The sequence below is a fragment of the Ambystoma mexicanum genome, chromosome 5p (assembly GCF_040938575.1).
Source record: "Ambystoma mexicanum isolate Mex_15411 chromosome 5p, UKY_AmexF1_1, whole genome shotgun sequence".
In the NCBI taxonomy this organism is placed as follows: Eukaryota; Metazoa; Chordata; class Amphibia; order Caudata; family Ambystomatidae; genus Ambystoma; species Ambystoma mexicanum.
In genome coordinates this window covers 770,095,043-770,116,272 of record NC_090930.1, presented here as the reverse complement: position 1 = coordinate 770,116,272, position 21,230 = coordinate 770,095,043, and positions in this window count along the sequence as shown.

Sequence of the window (21,230 nt, the reverse complement as noted above, 5' to 3'; positions counted from 1 at the left end):
TTATGTTGCTAAATATTTATAGCATTAACGTGCATAAGGCATTCAAGACAGGCATTGATGCCCCCTTTCTGGCCCTGAGCCCCTTCTACCTCATCTCCTGTGAACTACCATGAGGTCCCAGCACACCCTGCAGTATCGGATATGCACTTGCCTAATTTCTCATTGAAGAGAAGCTGTGATGGCTTGATTAGATTTGAAAAATTCCTCCATTCGGAAATAAAAGCTGAAATAGCAAATTACCCTGCTTCTATTGATTTAGAGAAGAAAAGCAGGCATATTAAAAAGGCTGCTATTTGGCTGACCTCTGTGGCTGCTGAAATTCACTTGCTGCCTGCCTCCAATACCCACCGACTGGCCAGCCTCTGATGATGTATGCCAATACACAGGGAGCCGGCAAGCGATGTCAGCCCCCATCAAAGGCACACATTCAAGGCAGGCATTGATCCCCCGTGTCTGGCAGTGGAAGCTGTAGAAATCCTCCCGAATCAAGGTACTGTGATACTCGCCGACAAGGCTTTTATGGGAATCTTGCTTGCCCTTCAATGCTATCACACTACGATTCAATCCCTCCTTCCACCTTCTTTGCTCCTTACAATGTGGTCCTTATGCAGTACCCTATCACCTAGCCCACCTTGTTAGAACTAATATAATATTGTTTCGTCCTCATTGTATATGTTGGCCTATGCCCAGTCGCTTTGCGAGGAAATCCGTATTGCAAGGTCGTGACCTTAAATGAATCAAGCCTCCATTTTCGGTTAAAGCCGCCATTTTAGTTTATCGTACAAAGTCACCCTGTGGCCTAAAATGGCTGTCTTTTGTTCTTGTTTTAACCTCTTCAACCTCTGTAGGAGAGTTAATGTCCAACCTGCCTTCAGGCTACATGTAGGGTCATGTAGACCTTGTCCTTTGTTGACCTCGGGTTCAGGGGATTACTTGAATCAGCAATGTTAACCTACAAGTATATAAGAACAATAACGCTATCTAAAACACGATATGTGAAACATCTGTATGATCTGTATTAAAGCAATGTGTAAAGAGTGTAAAGTTAAACTTAGAGAATAATAGTGTTTGTTAGCAAATGTATTAAAAAGTAAACCACATGTACGAGATATGTAAATTAGGAAACAAACCTGGCGCGACCCTAGCCCAGTACATGATTAACTTGTAAGAGGCTGGACATCATTATAACGAAACTGTATAAATACGCTAATGTCCAGCTAGCAAATCCTGTTCACTGCTCACATTGAACCCTGCTGGTGGTCTCTGTGATGTATTGACGGCCAAATAGCTATTTGTGTACTTTGTTTTGTAAACTGTACAGAATTGCAATGAAGATTCTGGGAATCTTTACAAGCCCGTGTTGGTGTATTTCTCTTTGCATGGTATAAAAGCCTCAATATTGTATTTTCTGATTCCACAGATGGCGCCCGAATAGGGACCATCAAGATCGACTTCGTCTCGTTGAAGGTTGGCTCGGCTATCGGACCGGGATCGAACAGTAGCAACGGAAACGGCCCCTCTGGACAAGAAGTGAATTCCTCGACAGAACAGCACGATCCGATCCCTGAACGATGAGCTGTAGCCCGAGACGACACCTTGACGAGGGTCCACATATCGAGGTGGGTAAATTTGCCAAAATCACCAGACATGTGGGTCCTTAGCATTGTCCTTAGTAACCCGATCTGGCCTCCCAGTCCTTTGGTCAGGTGAATCGTGACCCGATTCTTAATTTAACCCTGACAATTTGAATTTGGCGCATTGTACTCGCGAGCACAATTATTTGACCAGGTAACACCAGAACTTTGATATGCCTGGGAAATTGTCTGCCCTCTTTAGGGCATTATTCCGCAGCGACAGACAATCTTTGGAGGATAGCCATCCCGCACCACAGGAGGGGTCGCCGGCATGTACTATGTACTGTAAGAAAGGCTTTGGTAGTATAGCATTTAATGACATTTGGCACAGACAGACCAGACATAACTCTAATCTTCGGTGGCCAACCAATGGTAGCTTTGAAATCCCTCGTATAGAATATCTAGAGTCTGTATTGGTAAAGAAAAAGGCTAGACGTACAGCATTTGACGCATTACACAGTTGGAAAACAGAAGCTTTGCAGCAACAAAAAAGTAGAGAGAAACATATGCGTCGACATATGACAAGTGTCGAAAAGGCACGGTTATATGATCAAAATAAACAATTGGAGTCAGTTAGGAACACGGACAGAGCGTTTCAATTAGGCATTCAAAAAATTTACCCTTCGAAAGATTTTCATACGTCAGATGAATTGATTAATAAACTTTTGCATGAACGAAGGGCCGATGCCTCCGCGCCACCCCCGTACGTCCCTCCTCCTGGCGCTTTGCCCCTTCCCATTGTTATTCCTCCTCCTATAGTTCCTCCAGTCCTCCATGTTGTTCTTCCTGTTGTTCTTCCAGCCATCGTTCCTTTGCCTGCCCCCTTGCTTCCACCTGTTGATATTCAGATTGTGCCTACTCTTCCTCTTCCAAGTGATTCCGCACCGCTTGTAGTAGACCAGGGAGCGGGATCAAGGGTTGTGACTCGTAATACTGTGTCCCCAGATAAAAAGAATGAATTGATTGCTTGGGCTAAACATTGCATGGAGAAGGGTGAACAAGCTGATGATTTTTCCACACTCGAAAATTTAAAAGGTATTCCTGAGAAAAATGTCTTTATTGAAGGATTAGGGATTAATTTGAGTATAATGTGGAATAGATTGAACGATGTAGATCTCCCACAAGGGTTACGGGATTTTAACGCCTTAGCGTTGTCCAGAGATACTGCGGAGAAAGTATATGAGCATGTCGATAAGATTTTTGTGTATAGGAAGGAGTTGGAAGGGTTACAGAATGAGGAAGCAGATGGTGATAGTTTAGGTATTATGTTCTTACTGAAATGGTTTTCTCCTCACCGTGAATTAAAAGGTGAGGAAGCGCGAATTTGTACAAAGGATGCGATAAGATGGATTTCGGATATATATCGATAACTCCAGATGAAGTATATGACACATATAGTCAGTATACATTAGAAATGCAAACGAAAGTGATAAAGGTTATGGTAGAATACCTGCAGAATGAGTGTGTAAAAAGAAAGATTTGTTTTACAGCAGAATTGTTGAGTGTTTATAAGAGAGCCTTTTCGATTGATACTTTTTCGACTGCCTTAGCGCTTGATTTGGCTCTGTTGCTTAGTAAGCGTTCGGAGCTACCTACTTCTCAGTTGCCTATGAGAGAGGTCCCTCCGACATTTTTCCCAAAAGTTGAGATTGCGGCGGATGCTGCACGAGGACTACTCGCGGGGGAAATTCCTGCACATTACGTATCACAGTTTGTTCACGTCCCGTTTTCAAGACAGGAAGTGAACACCATAAAGCAATCTATTCCCGATGTAAGAAAGAATCTAACCGGGTTCTATAAAGAAATAGAGTCGGTGTTACAATCATCGATATTCACCTTAAGTGATATTGATTTATTATTTCCTGTACTTCTGCCAGTTGATTTGTGGAAACAGATTAGGACTGTAGATGACGTACCTGGGTTAGGAGATACATGGGATAACATGGTTAGGCTCGACAGAGAAAGACCAGCTGGCGAGCGACCGCCTCAAGTGATATTAACTTTGCCTGATAGGATTATTGTAAAATTAAAAACGATAGTTCCTGAAAAAAGAATCATTTGGGACAAGCTTACGGCCTGTGTCCAAGGAAAGTCTGAGGGTGCTACCGATTTCTTCAATAGGTTTGAGCAGATATTTTCAGATTTCAGTGGACAAGACTTAGGCACAGAGTCAGGGAAAAGGCTGTTTGTCGACAAATTTGTACGTGGATTGCTGCCTGACATCCAGTTACAGATTATGTCTTCCGAAAGCGCTTGGCAGGCGAAGTCTCAATCAGAGGTATTGCACATGGCTCAGTACTATGAAAATCGTGTGAATAATGAAAAGGAAAAACTTGAGAAAAAAAAGGGTGACCTGAAAACAAAAGTCCTATTACAACAGATTATTAGAAACCCTAGAGGGGGTAATCAATTTAGAGGTCAGTACGTTCCACAGGGAAGTACGCCCCTGGCTCCGGTAACGATTAACCAGTGTGCCTATTGTCGACAGGAAGGCAACTGGTGCGCACAATGTCCGACCTTGCAGCACAGGTCATTTCGGAACATGGGTAGACGATCCAGAGGTCGCCCAGGTGCAGGGGGCCCTGGCAGAGGTCAGTTTGCACCAGAATCACAGCAACCTCCTTCACAGGTTAAGCAAGTTTCGAATGTGGATAAAAGAAACATTTTTGATCACCCTTCTGCCGCGTACCTCTTTGAAGAGCTTCCTTTTGACGATATTTTGTTTCGCTAGGATTGCCCGAAGTAGGATTTGGAACCAACGCCTATTCCCGTTCATCAGAAAGGCCCCTACGTTGAGATGGTGGTGGGAAATAGGAAGCATCTATTTTTAGTAGATACGGGAGCACAGAAATGTTCCATTGACCATTCGCGGGTTCTAAATATTCCCCTGTCAGGGCAGTCCAACGTTTCCGTAGGGTTTTCAGGCACACCTGTAGTTTGTCCGGTTTCTTTGCCGGTACCGATAACACTGGGTCCCTTCACGGAGCAGTGTCCATTTCTACTTACCACAAACTGTGGGGAGAATTTGCTGGGGTTAAATTTGTTGAAGGAATTGCATGCAGTAATACATTGTTCTCCGGATGGAGTTTGGTTAACAATTTCACCTCAGCAATCACTCGCCTCTCAGTTTTTGACTCGACCTTTACCGCCAGAATTAAGTAGTATTCCAGAATGCTTATGGGCAATTGATGATAATGATGTGGGCATTCTTCAAATTGAACCTGTTAGAATTATTCTGAAACATGGAGTTAAATTGCCTCGCATCCCACAATATAAGATCTCTGTTGAAGGCGAACAGGCTTTGAAATGTATAGTCTCTGATTTTGTACATCGTGGAGTAATTGAGGAAATTATGGGTAGCTTGTGTAACAGCCCCATTTTGCCAGTATACAAAAAAGGTGATAATGCGATTCCCTTTCAGTTTATAATTGATTTATGTGCTATTAACAAAATTGTGGCACCTCAATTCCCTATTGTACCTGATGTTACAAGGATACTAACCATGATTCCGGCTTCTGCCACTCACATTAGCGTTGTTGACCTCAAAAACGTGTTTTTCAGTATTCCCATACACAAAGATAGTAGGTATTTGTTCGCGTTTACCCTAGCTGGACGCTCGTTCACATTCACTCGTGCACCACAAGGGTACACTGAGAGTCCAAGTATTTATAGTAGGGCATTAAAAGAGCAGCTCGATACTCTCGAGTTGCCTACTACTTGCACGTTACTACAGTATGTAGATGATCTCCTCTTGGCTGCTGATTCTGAAAGTGCCTGTAAAGAAGGCACCATGTTGTTGCTTTGTCATCTAGCAAAATATGGCCACAAAGCTTCACTCAAAAAATTCCAATATTGTTGTCAGGAGGTCGCCTATTTAGGCTATCTCCTGTCAAAGGAGGGAAGACGGTTGACACCTGAACGAATAAAAACTATTTCTGGCATATCTGTCCCAAATACGCAGAAGGAAGTTAGAGCCCTGATAGGTATGGCTTCTTACTGTAGATTGTGGATCCCTAACTTTTAGTTAACGATTAAACCAATGTTGGCTTTGACAAAGAAGGGCATTTCTTTGCCATTGCCATGGACTTTGGAACACCAGACAGCATTTGACTTGCTCAAAACCGCGCTGTGATCAGCGCCGGTTTTAGGAACTACAAATTATGAAAAGGCCTTTGTGTTGTATGTGCATGAACGTGATGGATGTGCTTTGGCTGTGTTAACGCAGGAACATGGAGGGAAGAATAGGCCGTGTGGCTATTTCTCATCCACCCTTGATGCTGTTGCATGCGCTTTGCCGAGATGTTTGAGAGCTGTCGCTGCTGCTGCTGCGTCTGTAAAACAGAGTGAGGGAATGGTCCTGGGTCATGCGTTAACCCTAATGGTACCTCACTCTGTAGATATTTTATTGAATAGAACTCAAACGCAACACCTCACTTCTGCACGATTGACAAGATATGAATTGATCTTGTTTGCTCCCCACATTAAAATTCAGAGGTGTTGTGTATTAAATCCGCCTGCACTTTTACCTGTCCCGCAAGAACCTGCTGATGGTGACGAAACATCACAGGATTGCCTTTATGTGACAGAACAAGAGACTAAAGGTAGAATCGATCTGAAAGATACGCCTTTGAATAGCCCACAAGGAGAGCTATTTTGTGATGGCTCTTGTTTTAAACTTCCGAATGGTACATCCATGGCTGCTTATGCCGTCACTGCTTTAAGCACGATTGTGGAAACCAAAAGAATTATGCATAATTCCGCGCAGGCCGCAGAATTATAGCGTTAACTCGAGCTTGTGAAATTTCTGAAGGGCTTACAGTAAATATATATTCTGACAGTCAGTATGCTTTTGGGGTGGTTCACAATTTCGGTAGACTTTGGAAAGAACGAGGTTTCTTGACCTCACATGGCACGAAAATCCAGCATGGCACTTTAATAGTGCGATTACTTTCAGCACTCGCACTCCCTGTTCAGTTAGCTATTATAAAATGTGCAGCACATCAAAAAGGTTACAGATGATATAGGAAAAGGGAATGCTTTCGCTGATCAGATAGCTAAACAAACTGCTACTGATTTTAGTTCAGACATGTATGCTGTAAGAGAAACTGTAAATATTTGCACCTTTGGTGAAAGTATCGATTCTGTAAAAGACATTCAAGCAGATGCTACTATAGAGGAAACCAAGAAATGGGTTGAGGGTGCAGGAAGATTGGATGATGATGGGTGGACAATGTTGAAGGAAAATGGTTACTCCCTGATGCCTACATTACAATGATGGTTATTATGGCTCATGGGCCGACACATGTCTGCGTGCGTAAATTGACTAAAATGCTACACAGTGTATGGGCCAATGATAAGAGTTTCAAAATTGCGGAGCGCTTTGTCCAAGGGTGCATGGTCTGCTTGCAGCACAATGTAGGAAAAGATACCTCGACTCCTAGAGGAAGTTTCGCTCCACCTTCTGTTCCGTTTGAGGTTATTCACTTTGATTTTATTGAAATGGAACGTTGCAACAATCTTAAATATGTGTTGGTTGTCATTTGTGCCTTTAGTAAGTGGGTTGAGGCCTTCCCTGTTAGAGATGCAACGGGCATAGCCACAGCAAAATCTCTGTTGAAAGAGTTTTTTCCTAGGTTCGGGCTGCCAAGAGTCATCTGGTCGGATAATGGGCCACACTTTATCGCTGCTGTAATCCTACAAATATGCAAAGGATTACAGATTGATAAACGGTTCCATTCGGCCAGACATGCCCAAAGTGCCGGATTAGTGGAAAGGCATAATGGCATTATAAAGAACAAGCTCGCTAAGACGTGTGCTGGCACCAAGTTAAAATGGCCGGACGCCTTCCCGATCGTGTTGCTGTCAATGAGAAGAACCCCTCAAACTAAGACTGGGCTCTCTCCCTTTGAGGTGGTGATGGGGAGGCCTGCTAATATTCGGGGTATGCCAAAAAGTAGTTCGTTGCGGGATATAGAGAATGTGCTTCTTTCAGATTACTGTAGCCAGTTGACTAAAAATCTGTTTTCAATTTATCACCAGGTGCGAGAGGCATTACCTGTACGTTACGAGGGTCCTGGTCCCAGTATATGACCGGGGGACTGGATCCTCACGAAAGTATTCGAGAGGTCGTCTTGCCTTGCACCTCGGTGGAGGGGTCCCTACCAGGTCCTGCTAGTCACCCAGACTGCTGTGCGGGTAGTGGGTCGTAAGAACTGGATCCGCGCGACGCACACCAAACGGATGCCGCAGCCTGTGCCATACGATACAGAAGACACAGAATCCCTTTCCACTGCTGTAACCAACGTGCCCGAAACAGCAACAACCGACACAAGAGTATCGGAGACCGTTTCAGAGTTCGCAAGGCCAGACAAAACGGCCATCTTGTCTCCGCACTCTCCAACAGTGGTGCTTCCGGATCAATCATTTTCTGATCCCATTTCCGTTCACTGGCCACCTCCAGTGGGAAGTGACGACATTTTATTATCCAATCCTTTGACACCAGAAATAGTGAAATATAATTTACGTCCAAGAAAACAGACGTACGGCACGGTTTGACTGTGCGATTGAGGAAATCATTTGAGGACTTGCCTTTTGGCCCGATTGTATGAAAGGATTCTGTTGGCTAAGGGTTGTGGGAAAGACATTAAGAAGATGCGCGACTGGAGTCGCCAGCAAACGAACAATTGGTGTTTTTTCGATTGAAGACTATGATGCCTGCACCCGCTACCGCTCGTACCGAACCTTTAGATAAATATGTGACTAGCAGAGACAATGATCAAGCATGTAATGGGACACCCAAAGTGTATTGTTGCCTTTTTGTAATAATAACTGGGTTTTTAGTAACTATTGGTTTTGGGTTATGGTATCTGGAGGAAGCATATCCGCTAGAGGACTTTTTACCTGTTGAAAATGTATCTGTTTTCCCCACTCCTTCCGTGCAATTGCATACCTTATCGCCTAGAGATTCTTCGCATAGACGGAACTATCAGAATAATACCCATTTGTTAATAATGAATGCCACTCATGCAATTTTAAATAGACCAATTGCTGGATCTGCTCACATCTACCGCAACATGGGGATAAGGGGCTAGGTTGGTACATTCATCCTTTACCTTTGACAACTGCTTGTTATGCTTCTCTTAGAGCACTATTCTTTGGCCGATGGAATGACAGCATCTCAGGGAACTTTGATGGTACAAATTTGAATAGTTTTGAAAAACATGTTTTGATGCCCCTGGGATGCTCGCTTTTTGCAAATAGGAGTAAGCCAAACTTTGCTTCTGTTAGGCCCTCTGATAGATTGTCTCATCTTTTTCAGTCTTTGATCTCTTTCAAAATGGCTCCTATAGGCAATAAGGATGCCACGCCTCCATCCTATTCTGTTAACCATAGCCCCGATTTAGTATCCTTCTGCATACAGAGGAATGGAACACGGTCAATGGGTAATTTTAGGAAATGCGCCAACGTTGCGAATTTGACTAGTGAGAACAGACCTCTGTACATAGGTGAACCTGTCTATTTTGTTTGCGGTAATGTGGCATTTCCATGGTTGCCCAGGGATTGGCAAGGAACCTGTTATTTAGGGATTCTATTACCTGGGGTATTTATTGCCAGTACTGCAGAAATTTCGAAGACTCGCCCACGACGAGGCGTGAAAGGAGATACTCCAGCGCAAACTCTAGGAGACATCATGAAATCCTTTGTGCCATTTTTTGGGCAAGTTACGAATTCAGAAGATATCAGGGGACTAGCGAGAGTATTGGAGAGAACCATCAACCGGACCACTGACATACTCTATAATATGATGTTAGAACAGAAAGCGATAACATCAGTGGCTCTTCAGAACCGGATGGCATTTGATGTCATTCTGGCTTTGCGTGGAGGAGTATGTAAATTAGTGGGGTCCGCTTGCTGCGTTCACGTACCAGACTCCTCTCCAACGATCTTTAGGGCTATCCAAAATCTACATGTTCTTAGTTCAGAAGTGCATGTTCCTGAGGGAAATTGGGAACTTATTGCATGGTTTTGGGACCTCCTACGGTCGTGGGGATGGAAGTTGTTTTCAGCCCTGCTGATTATCTTGGGAAGTTTTCTGTTCCTTTGTTGTTGTATACAGTGTCTCCCTGGTATATGCTCAGTATTAGGGGGGTGGTGCGTGCAAGCAACAAGTTTATTAGGGCATAAAATATATGCCCCAGATAAAGTTTCCAAGGAGTATGTGTTAAAAGAAACTTTAGTGTCTGATTTAATGGCAATAGATATGTCCGACAATGATTCGGGGTGTATAGATGATGAAATGTGGAGTTAGTCGCAAAGTGATTGAAGGTAGTTTAGCGCTTAGCATAGGCCAAAAGGAGGGTTTGTTAGAACTAATATAATATTGTTTCATCCTCATTGTATATGTTGGCCTATGCCCAGTCGCTTTGCGATGAAATGCGTATTGCAAGGTCGTGACCTTAAATGAATCAAGCCTCCATTTTAGGTTAAAGCTGCCATTTTAGTTTATCGTACAAAGTCACCCTGTGGCCTAAAATGGCCGTCTTGTGTTCTCTTGTTCTTGCTTTAACCTCTTCAACCTCTGTAGGAGAGTTAATGTCCATCCTGCCTTCAGGCTACATGTTAGGGTCATGTAGACCTTGTCCTTTGTTGACCTCGGGATCAGGGGATTACTTGAATCGGCGATGTTAACCTACAAGTATATAAGAACAATAACGCTATCTAAAACACGAGATGTGAAACATCTGTATGATCTGTATTAAAGCAATGTGTAAAGAGTGTAAAGTTAAACTTAGAGAATAATAGTGTTTGTTAGCAAATGTATTAAAAAGTAAACCGCATGCACGAGATATGTAAATTAGGAAACGAACCTGGCGTGACCCTAGCCCAGTACATGATTAACTTGTAAGAGGCTGGACATCGTTATAACAAAACTGTATAAATACGCTGATGTCCAGCTAGCAAATCCTGTTCACTGCTCACATTGAACCCTGCTGGTGGTCTCTGTGATGTATTGACGACCAAATAGCTATTGGTGTACTTCTCTTTGCATGGTGTAAAAGCCTTAATATTGTATTTTCTGATTCCACAACCTTAACTGGAGCTATTCCCCTCTGACAAGGCTCCTTCTGCACTGATCACAAGCCCTGCGCTACCTCAATACCGGCCCAGGAGCCTTGTGCTATGTCCTTGCCTGCCCACAAGCCCTGTGCTTCCTCAATACTGGGCCATGAGTCTTGCGTTACCACCTTGCCTGCCCAGAGCATTGCGCTACCACCATACCAATCCATCAGCCTTGTGTTACCATCTTGCCTGCCCACTAGCCTTGCATTACCACCTTGCCCAAGAGCCTTGCAGTACTGCAGTTCCAGCCTATGAGCCCTGCATTACCACCTTGCCTGCAACTGAGCCCTGTTGCACCCCGTCGACCCGCTCCTAACCCATGCACATTGCCTCCTCTTATGTACCACGGTTGCAGATTACACCCGTCCCACACTGCTATCACCGAATTTCTCCAGGCAGACACTCTGACTACAGAACAGAGACTCACACATGACCTTGCTACGCAACAGTGCACCTAAACCACTTGACCTTATAACTTCTCTGTGCCTAGGATGCGCTACATGCCTACGCTTATCAGCAAGTACATACTCCAAAAACATACTTGCCTCCGAGCTGGCACCTAATGGCCTATCCCTTCCTACAACTACTCCTTGCCTAGGTCGCACTAAACTGTGGCAACTCTCATCTCGAATCTGCTCCAAACCTACGCAGGCTGCAGCTCCACTGAACATCACCTGCAGCTCGCCAAAGGGTAGCAAGTCACTGACTACCTCAGTAATTTGCACCCCTCCTCTCAAACTCATGTAGTTCCCTGCTGGGGACCACTCTGCTAGGCCAGCTTTGATTCTTAAGCTTGCCCCACCACTGTCCTTGTGGCCAAACCACATGCAACCACCAACGATTCCCCTCACCCTCAGGGTCAGGACATTGTAACCTCTACCCAGACTATACTATATGTACAGCTAAATCTATGACTGCACCCCTCAAATGAGCTTTGGTGAATGCTAGATTGATCCCAGATCAACCATAGAGATTACCATCCTCATCCTAGCTAACAACCTGGACCTCCTAGCCATTTTTGAAACATGACTCCAGCCCACCTCTGGCCTCTCTTTAACTCTAGCGCTATCACCAAAATACATTATTATTCGCAATGATAGATCAGGCTCAAGATGGGGGTGGTGTCGCTATAACAGCAAAGAAATCTCTACTGCTAAGAGAAATTGGCAACTCACCGATTTCCTCAAGTGAACTCCACGATAACCATCCACCTGGTTTATCGCCCCACTGGCCCCATGCCTGGGTTTGAAGAGGACATCCTGTACCTTCTTGCAAATAGTAAACCCTCGTCCAAGACCTTACTCCTCAGTGACATATCCTAGGATCGAACAAAGAGACCAATATTAATACCCTATCCTTAGACAACTCTCTTAAGGCACTTGGCTTTGGTCAACGTATCCTTTGCCCTACTCATGTAAAAAGCCACATATTCGATTGGCTTGCTGATCTAAACTGTAATATTACCATTGCTGTCAATCATCTCTGCGTATGGACGGATCATACCATTATCCTTTTATCCATACCTATGACCAACCCTGCCCCCCTCTCACAACACCCCTGCCCCAATAGCCACAAGGAGCTCTAGAAACATTACCCCTTCTTGAATTCTGCGATTGCTGGATGAGAGTTCCATATACAGATTTAAGGAGGATCAGACGGGGGACGGTCAGCTCATACGGACAGGTGAAATCACAGAAGCTATTGATGAATTGAAAAGGGCAATATGCACAGCCCCTGTTTTGGGAATCCCTGACTACAGAACAGGAGTAGTGATGACAGCAGTACTCACACAGACAACTACTTTGGGGCACAAACCGATAGCCTACTAAAAAGGTGCTTTTCTAGATCCAGAAAAGAGAGGCCATTATCCTTGCGAACAAGCATTGGCTGCAGCTGCCTTTACGGAGCATAACCTTTCTGCCATTCTTGAGTAATCCAAAAGCACACTGACCACACAGAGAGTATCTGGATACGAGGTGATCATCTCAAACCCAGCAATAAAAGAAGTGAGCTGTAGAGTTGTAAACTCAGTGACATTTATAGCATTGCCATTGAAAGAGGGAGCCAATGTACACGACTGCACTAAATACACAGAGCACTCTGATGACATCCCAAGGGTCAGAGAACATGCCCTTGGAGGAGGGGATGTACTCTTTATTAACAGGTCCTCAATAATTGACCAGACATCAGGGGAATGACATACTGGGACTGAAGTTATAAAACTGAGAGAAAAGAGGACATTTGATGTTGTGGCAAGTGCAAGGTTGCCCGCACACTTCTCAACACAAGCAGCAGTATTGGTAGCACTCATAATAGTGTTAGAAACATATGATCATAAGGAGACAACAGTGTATTCTGACTCAGCATATGTGACATTGTCCAATGTTTGTGTTGCCTAGCGCACACCTAATTTTAAGAATTTTTATAGAATTTATAGAAAATTAGCACGGTGCCGGGGAGAATAACTACCTTGACACTGGGTTATTTTAACATATGTAAAACCAACAGATTGTCCACAAACTTGTGGAACTCTCCCGTCCCCTGCACACCCTTGCAATTGTAAAGACAATCAAGAACTGTCACAATTTTTTGCACAATGATAACAGAATGCTTTGTTTAGAGAAAAAGGAAAGAAGTTTGTGGAAGAAACCAATTTAGGACACTGTTGGTATAAAAATGATGGTAATCATCAATTTAATTTGGTTCTGAATCATCTGTTATGAGTATGTATTCTCCAACATGGTGATTAAAACACACTTATTTTTAAATCACATATAATTCAGGCACAGTATAGTTCGTGGGCATACAATGTATTTATCACACTTTCAGCAAGATTGATTTATAACATATAATGTTCACATGCAGTGATGACAAATATTTTTTCGACGCGTTTCGGGGTAGTTGGAGTCCCATTCTTCAAGATTTGATAGCCCTCTTCATTCCATTTATCTTTGATTATCCTACAATATATGATATAACAATCAGTTCATAATCTCTAGCTATTAGCTATCATGTCACATTTTTGAGAAAAGAAATTCTTTCTTTAATAATCACCTGGATGTCCAATGTAGAATATCCTGACTGGATATGTTATTATAAAAATATCAACACAATAATGGTTGGAATCCTCAGTTGCTATCCAACCTGCAGATGTAATGGAAAAACAGCAAAAAAGGCTTAATTAAAAAGGAATCCACTCAAAGAGGATTCAGTCTAGAATCATTATGTGAAGGAGAACCTGGTCTAATTAGAGATAAAAATTTACCTGGTGGTTCTTTAATTGTGTTAGAGGCTACTTCTTCGATGGATAGAGTATCTCTAGTGTTCTGGGAGAGTCCTCAGGAAATGGGGATAGAGCAGAAAGGGGAGCCCCTCTGCTTATATCTGAAAAACACATATAAATGTGCGGTGTTAGAATGGTCTAACTCAAAAGGTTTAGAAAAGACCAGCTCTTAATGATAAGTTTGCTGAAAAAAAGGCTTCTAGCTCATGGTTTATGGCGGTACCCAATAGTAAATACTGACTACCAAAATTAATTCTAAAGGTAGAACTGGTAAAAGGCTCAATTCGATATGTCTCCCTTACCTCCTTCCAGAGAGGATGCTGTGTTTGCCGGCGCTGTATTCCGAGCCGTTCCTCATGGCCCTTGTTGGAAATGGCCGCTATTTACATTGTGACGTCATCACGTCCAAACGTGATGACGTCATGATGTTTACAATGTCAACGTGTGACGTAAAACGTCACACGGACGTATTGTGATTAGAACTGTATGGTCTTAGTGTACGAAAGCATAAGTTAGTGCTGTATACCATGGTATTAGTGCAATAAAGCATAAGTAGTGTTAAATGAATGCAATCCTAGGATGGTCTAAGGTATTGAGGCAAATTAAATTCTCATAAGGCTTAGGTGGCAAGTGCGCTGAATACCCTGTGTTGCTTGTATTCAATTTGACATGTCTAACTTAGCGCTATGGTATATTTAAACATAGTGTTCCTGTTGCTGCATTTACATCACGACTTCTTATTGTGTACCTGCATCACACCGGGTGGGGGGTGGAAAGCTAATGGAGTCTTGGGCATCCATATGATTATCAGTTTAAGAAGCACATGCTCACATTCTGCAGTTTGTATCTAATACTTAAATCCTGAATGGGTTTTTAAAAAAAAACATACAACAAAGATGCAAAAGGAATTAATTGATTCACATTCTGTTTTTGTCAAGGGATAATAACATTTTGTACATGTCTAATTGTAGGTTAGATCCGAGAAACATTATTCAGTTGTCCTGCTGGGAGCCCTCTCATGTTTTACAGAAATGGGGCTAAACTATACTCTTCATTCATTCCGTTTGGGGGCTAAACTGTTTAGTTTCTCTATCTAGAAGATTTCCCTCTGGTTCATGCGTCTAGCATGATTGCCACCTCTTGGTGCCTTGTTCACAATTTCCAAAATCACAACCTTAAGTTGGGAGATATTGTGTTTTTTTAGGGCAAAATGTCTCGCTACTGGTGAGTTTGTGCTGTTGGTTCTTATGTTGCTTTTGTGCTCGTTCCAGCGCTCCTTAGCTTTCCTTTGTGTCTGTCCAACATAGTAAATGCCACATGGGCAGCTTAGGCCGTAAATGATTGATTTCGTGTCGCAGGTAGCGAAATCCTTTAGGGGAATTTTTGGCCATTAGATGGATGTCGAACATAGCTTCCGTTCATTATGTTGTTGCAATTGCCACAACTAAGGGATGCATATTTGCCTGTTTTTCTCTTTGAGAGTGTTTTTTGATTATCGAATTTCGGCCTTTCAGCTTTTACTAGGCAGTCCCTGAAGTTCCGGCCCCTTTTATAGGCGATGATATGTGGTTCGGGAAATAGTCTCGTCAGTTGTGGGTCCAGATTGATTATTCTCCAGTTCTTCTTAATCATCCTTGTTATATGGTGACTCTGTGCCAAATATCTCAGAGCGTAGAGAAATGGGATCTCTTGCTAGGCGGAAACCTGTGCAGTTCCCTCTGGGACCACTGCAAAAGATTTAGGACTACAGGCGTTTGGCGGTGAACCCACTTGGTAGCAGTCTGTACCACACAGATTCACTTGGTAGCTGTGGCTGAGCAGTCATACTTCCCTCAAGAAGAGTTGAGAAGTATGTGGAGTATACAAAATAGGGCAATTCTTCACAGCAAGACAAGTAAGCACGCAACAAGGCTTAGTGTAAAGATATTACGGTATTTATTTATAATGAAACATCTATGGAAAACACTAAGGCAAATCACGGCAAACAAATCAAACACAATTACACTACGAAGTAGAAAAACGATCAATCCCCCTAGCAATATATCGACAACTCTAGGTTCTACCGGTACCACTTATTTTCAGACAGAGGTGTATACCTCAACCTAGATGACACTCGAATATTAGTTAGGACGGGAGAGAAAAAGATAGGCAGGTTACGAAATCAACACAGTTCGATCCTACGCGGATAAAATGCAAGGCAAGAAGGCAAGAATCACAATAGGTCATAAAGTTCAGAGGCCAGGCCCACTCGGTGAGAGGCAAGGCGCGATGTCCCAAAAGTCTCTAGCGAAGATGCATTCAAGTCTTATAGCAAATTGTTATCGGCAGGTTGAACCAGTTCAGAACAATGAATGAGAAAAGCTTGGAGGCGACCCAACGGAACGGAGAGGATTAAGACACCTCACTCGAACCGATCGAAAAGGGAAGCCAGGCGGACACGGTACCTTGTTGTGGAGGGCAGCTCCGGCGGGGGCAGTAGTTCCTGGTGGTGGATGCACGTCGGGTCTTTGCCAAGAGTAGAGATGATCTCGTCGTCGAAGAAAAGTGAAGTCCGGTGCACCACCAGGGAAGAGACCAGCCGCGGAGTGCTCCGTCACAAGGCACCACCTTTTGGTCGCGGTTTCAGGGGTAGTGGCTATCCGGTTGCCGGGGTGCTTCTGCACGGGCAATTCGACCACCGCGTCCTGAGGCGAAGAAAAAGCAAAGGGGACTGGTTGTTCCCACCAGTCAGGGGAAGAGACTCTCCGGCAGGGAGATCTCCTCTGTCGTCAGGAAGTGGTGAGTCGGTTCCGCAGGGCTCCACCGGAGGTGTCGTCGTGCAGGTCGGCTCAGCATTACCCTCGTCGGATTCTTAGGTCCTGTGGCGACTTCTGAAGATCCAGTCCCAAAAGCCCTGCTTTTATGCAGAAAACCCCCATTCATTCAGCCTAGCTGTCAATCAACACATGCTAAGTGGTGAGCGGGAACGCTCACCACTTGGGCCAATCACTCCAGAGTGCGACCTGAGTTGGCAAGGCAACTCGGTCCAGGGTGCCTAAACCCCCTCCCACACCCCTGTGGTAACCCAGACAGAATGGCACCACTTTGGAGGGTCTCTGTCCAGAGGCCCGCCAAAAGTGGAACAAAGGGCTCAACCTTTGGTTTAGGAGTCACAGCGACAAACACAGACGCCATTTTAAAAAACCGAGTTCTGGCAGAAAATACCATCCGATAAACTTATTTAAGATAAGTAGACCGGTGGTACGTTAGAGATTAACGAGAAAAAGTATTAATCTCCAACAATGGGACGAATCCCATAGGGTTATGTCCGGGGTCGAACATAACAAGTAGTTTCCACTGCCACCAGCCAAAACTCGACGAGGGGGGACGGGACAGTGCCCCCTCGAGTAACAGATCAGGAGTAATAGAATTACCCCTACTAGTACTTCCACAATAAGATGGTGTGTACTAGTTCTGTTAGTCAATTTAGGTCTGGTAAAGCCAATGGTGACTTTACATGCCCGGGGAGACAGTAGTCAGTCCCCGGGTATGGAGTCTATAGTGGAGGTCTGCTAGGACGCCCCAGTGTTACGGCACGTAGGGTGCGGTGTAACACACATAGAAAAACATATGCGACCCTATGGAGTAAAAGACCCCATAGCCCATCGAACACATTGACATTTCAAGGAATTACACACATACATGTCCAAGAGTGGGAGAAAAGAGTCTCACTCTTGGCAGGATGGAAAAAAAAACAAACTCCAGAAATCCAGCAAAGCTGCTGGGGGACTCACTAGGTTAGGAAATTCAGCCCAAACAGAGAATTCTCCCTAACACTCGCCCCCCCCAGACTAAGGGACAGGAGGATTTAATCCACTCCTGGATGAATCTCATACCTCTAGTCGATGACATACATCCTAGAGAGACCATCAGCATTTTGGTGGTGACATCCTGACCTGTGCTCAATGGTGAAATCAAACCCTTGCAGACAGATCGACCATCTCAATAGTTTTGGGTTTTCCCCTTTCATTTGCATTAACCATCTCAAGGGTTGGTGGTCAGTCTGAATGACAAAAGTAGAACCATACAAGTATGGCCTAAAATTATTCAGAGCCCACACGATAGCAAAGCACTCTCTTTCGATTGTTGCCCACCTTGTTTCGGGATCCTTCAGCTTGCGGCTGATGAAGCAAACGGGGTGCTCCCTACCTTTCCGATCCAGTTGACTAAGTACGGCACCTATTCCTACATTTGAAGCATCTGTCTGCACAATGAAGTGTTGGCGGTAATCAGGAGCTCTGAGTACTGGGGCTTGGCAAAGAGCCTTTTTCAGGTTTTCAAAAGCCTGATTGCATTCCTCGTTCCATCTAACCTTCTTAGGAAATTTGGGCGAGGAGATGACATTCAGTGGAGAAGCTATGGTCCCATAGTTCTCTATGAAATTCCTGTAATACCCGGTGAGGCCTAGGAAGGCTCTCACCTGGGTTTGAGTAGCCGGTGTTGTCCAATTTTGCACAGCTTCAATTTTACTGAGCAAAGGCCTTATTTCTCCACCGCCTACCTCATGCCCAAGATAGACTACCTTACTCTGTCCAATTTGGCATTTACTCGCCTTTATGGTCAGATTGGCACGTCCAAGAGCCTGCAAGACATCTCTCAGGTGGTTTAGATGTTCTTACCAGGAATTGCTGAACACTGCGATGTCATCCAGGTATGCCATGCAGAAGTCCTCCATCCCATTCAGAACCTGGTTTACCATCCATTGAAACGTAGCAGGTGCATTTTTCAATCCGAAAGGCATTACCTTAAACTGGTATAAGCCAACGGGGGTAGAAAATGCAGTTTTCTCCTTGGCATGGTCCGTCAGGGCTATTTGCCAATAGCCTGACGTCAAGTCAAATGTGCTGAGGAACTTGGCGGCGCCAAGTTTGTCCACCAACTCATCTGTTCTTGGCAAAGGGTGGGCATCAGTCTTGGTGACTGCATTAAGAGCTCTATAATCCACACAGAATCTAAGTTCTTTAGATCCGGCCTTTGGTACTAACACAACTGGGCTAGACCATGGACTAGTAGAGGGCTCTATTACCCCGAGATCAAGCATCTTGCTGACCTCACCTTTGATGTGGGTTCGTACGTTTTCTGACATGCGGTATCCTCTGCTTTTGACTGGCAGACAGTCACCAGTGAGTATGTCGTGCTGGCCCCAAGGGGTCAAGCCTGGCGAAAGCGAGAACAGAGAGGCAAACTGATTCAACATAGATTTGCACTCTTCTTGTTGCTCAGGTGTCAGATTGGAGGAGAGATTCACTCCTTCAATTTTTTCATCTAAAGGCAAGCCTCTGAGGAGATCCGGAAGAGCTTCACTTTCTTCTTCTTCCTCGGATGATGCTAGAAGCAACGCTCCTACATCAGGTCGCGAGACATACGCTTTAAGTTGGTTGGTGTGAAAGACTGTCGGAGCCTCCTTGGGATTGCCCAAGTCCACAAGATAGTTAACCTCTCCGAGTTTACCCACTACTCGAAAGGGTCCCATCCACTTATCTTGCAAGGCCCTCTGCCTTGTTGGGATCATAACGAGAACGAGCTGGTCTTGAGCGAACTCAACCATGTTAGCCTTTTGATCGTGCCAGTGCTTGACCAATGCTTGTCCAGCTTTCAAGTTATCGCTTGCTTCCGTCATCGTGTGACATTCTCCTCCGGAGACCTATCACGTAGTCAGTCACACTGACTGGCTTGGAGGAAGGAGCACTCTCCAACCCCTCCTTAATCAGGGCCAATGGACCTCTGACGGGATGACCATAGAGTAGTAGTTCAAAGGGCGAGTAACCTACGCCTTCCTGAGGGACTTCTCTATAAGCAAAGAGAAGGCATGGCAGTAGAATGTCCCACTTACGCTTAAGGGGTTCCTCTAAAGCACCTATCATGCTCTTCATGGTTCGGTTGAACCGTTCTACCAACCCATTGGTTTGTGGGTGGTAAGCTGTTGAGAACTTGTAAGTAACTCCACAGGTTTTCCACATGGCTTTCATGTAGTGGGACATAAAGTTTGACCCCCTGTCAGAGATTACTTCCTTAGGAAACCCGACCCTAGTAAAAATACCAAGGAGGGCCTTAGCCACAGCCGGAGCTGTAACAGTCCTCATAGGAATTGCCTCAGGATACCTAGTAGCATGGTCTACTACAACAAGGATAAACCTGTTGCCTGAGGAGGTTGGAGGATCAAGGGGACCAACAATGTCAATCCCTACTCTCTCAAATGGGACTCCCACAACTGGGAGAGGCACTAAAGGTGCCACACCCTTGGAGCCAACCTTACCAGAGATCTGGCAGGTGTGGCAGCTCCTGCAGTGTTTTTCTACTTCGGCCCCCATCTTTGGCCAATCGAAGTAGAGAGCGAGCCTTTCCTTAGTCTTCTTGAAACTCAAGTGACCAGCCAAAGGAATCTCGTGGGCTAACTGCAAGAACTGTGGTCTGTTCTCTTGGGGTACTACAAGTCGTTTGTAGTCTCCAGGTGCAGACTCGGTCGGTTCACTGTAGAAGAGGCCATCTTCCCAGTGCAACCTGTGTTTCCCAGGCTCTTGCCCTTCAGCCTGAGCTTCTGCCTCGTGGCGAAGACCTTCCAGAGTTGGACATTCTCTCTGTCCCTTACTGAAGTCTGCCCTGCTGGGTCCACCTTCTGCCAGTAAAGACTGCAGCTGAGGATGGTCAACAGGATCCAGATCTCCAATGAGTTCCTGGCCTTCCATTAGCTCTTCCTCAGAGTCTAATTCTACCACACAGGGTTGTACCTCCCTCTCAGCCTCGGCTGGAGGTGGAGTTACGGGTGTAACTTTGGACAACCGCAGGGAAGTCCGTGTTGGCTTCACTGAAATGCTGGCTGCTGGTTTCGGGATAGAAGCCTTAGGTTTCCCTTTTGCTTCTGAGGTCTTGGAGACAGCGGCCGACAATTCCAGTGGAGCAGGAGTGATTTCTTTCTTCATCATCTCCCAGAGAGTACCGTGCATGGTCCTCTCTCTTGCAGGTCTGGTTAGCTCCTGTAACCGTTTACTAGGAGGTCTGGGAGTATGCGATACAACTCAGAGAGTTTTCAAATCGTTACCCAACAGTACGCGTCCTGGTACCTCACTCTGTATGCTGACAGCTATCTTCACAGTCATGTTGTTACACTGGATGAGAACTGGTAATTGGGGAAGCATCTGCACAGGCCGTCCAGC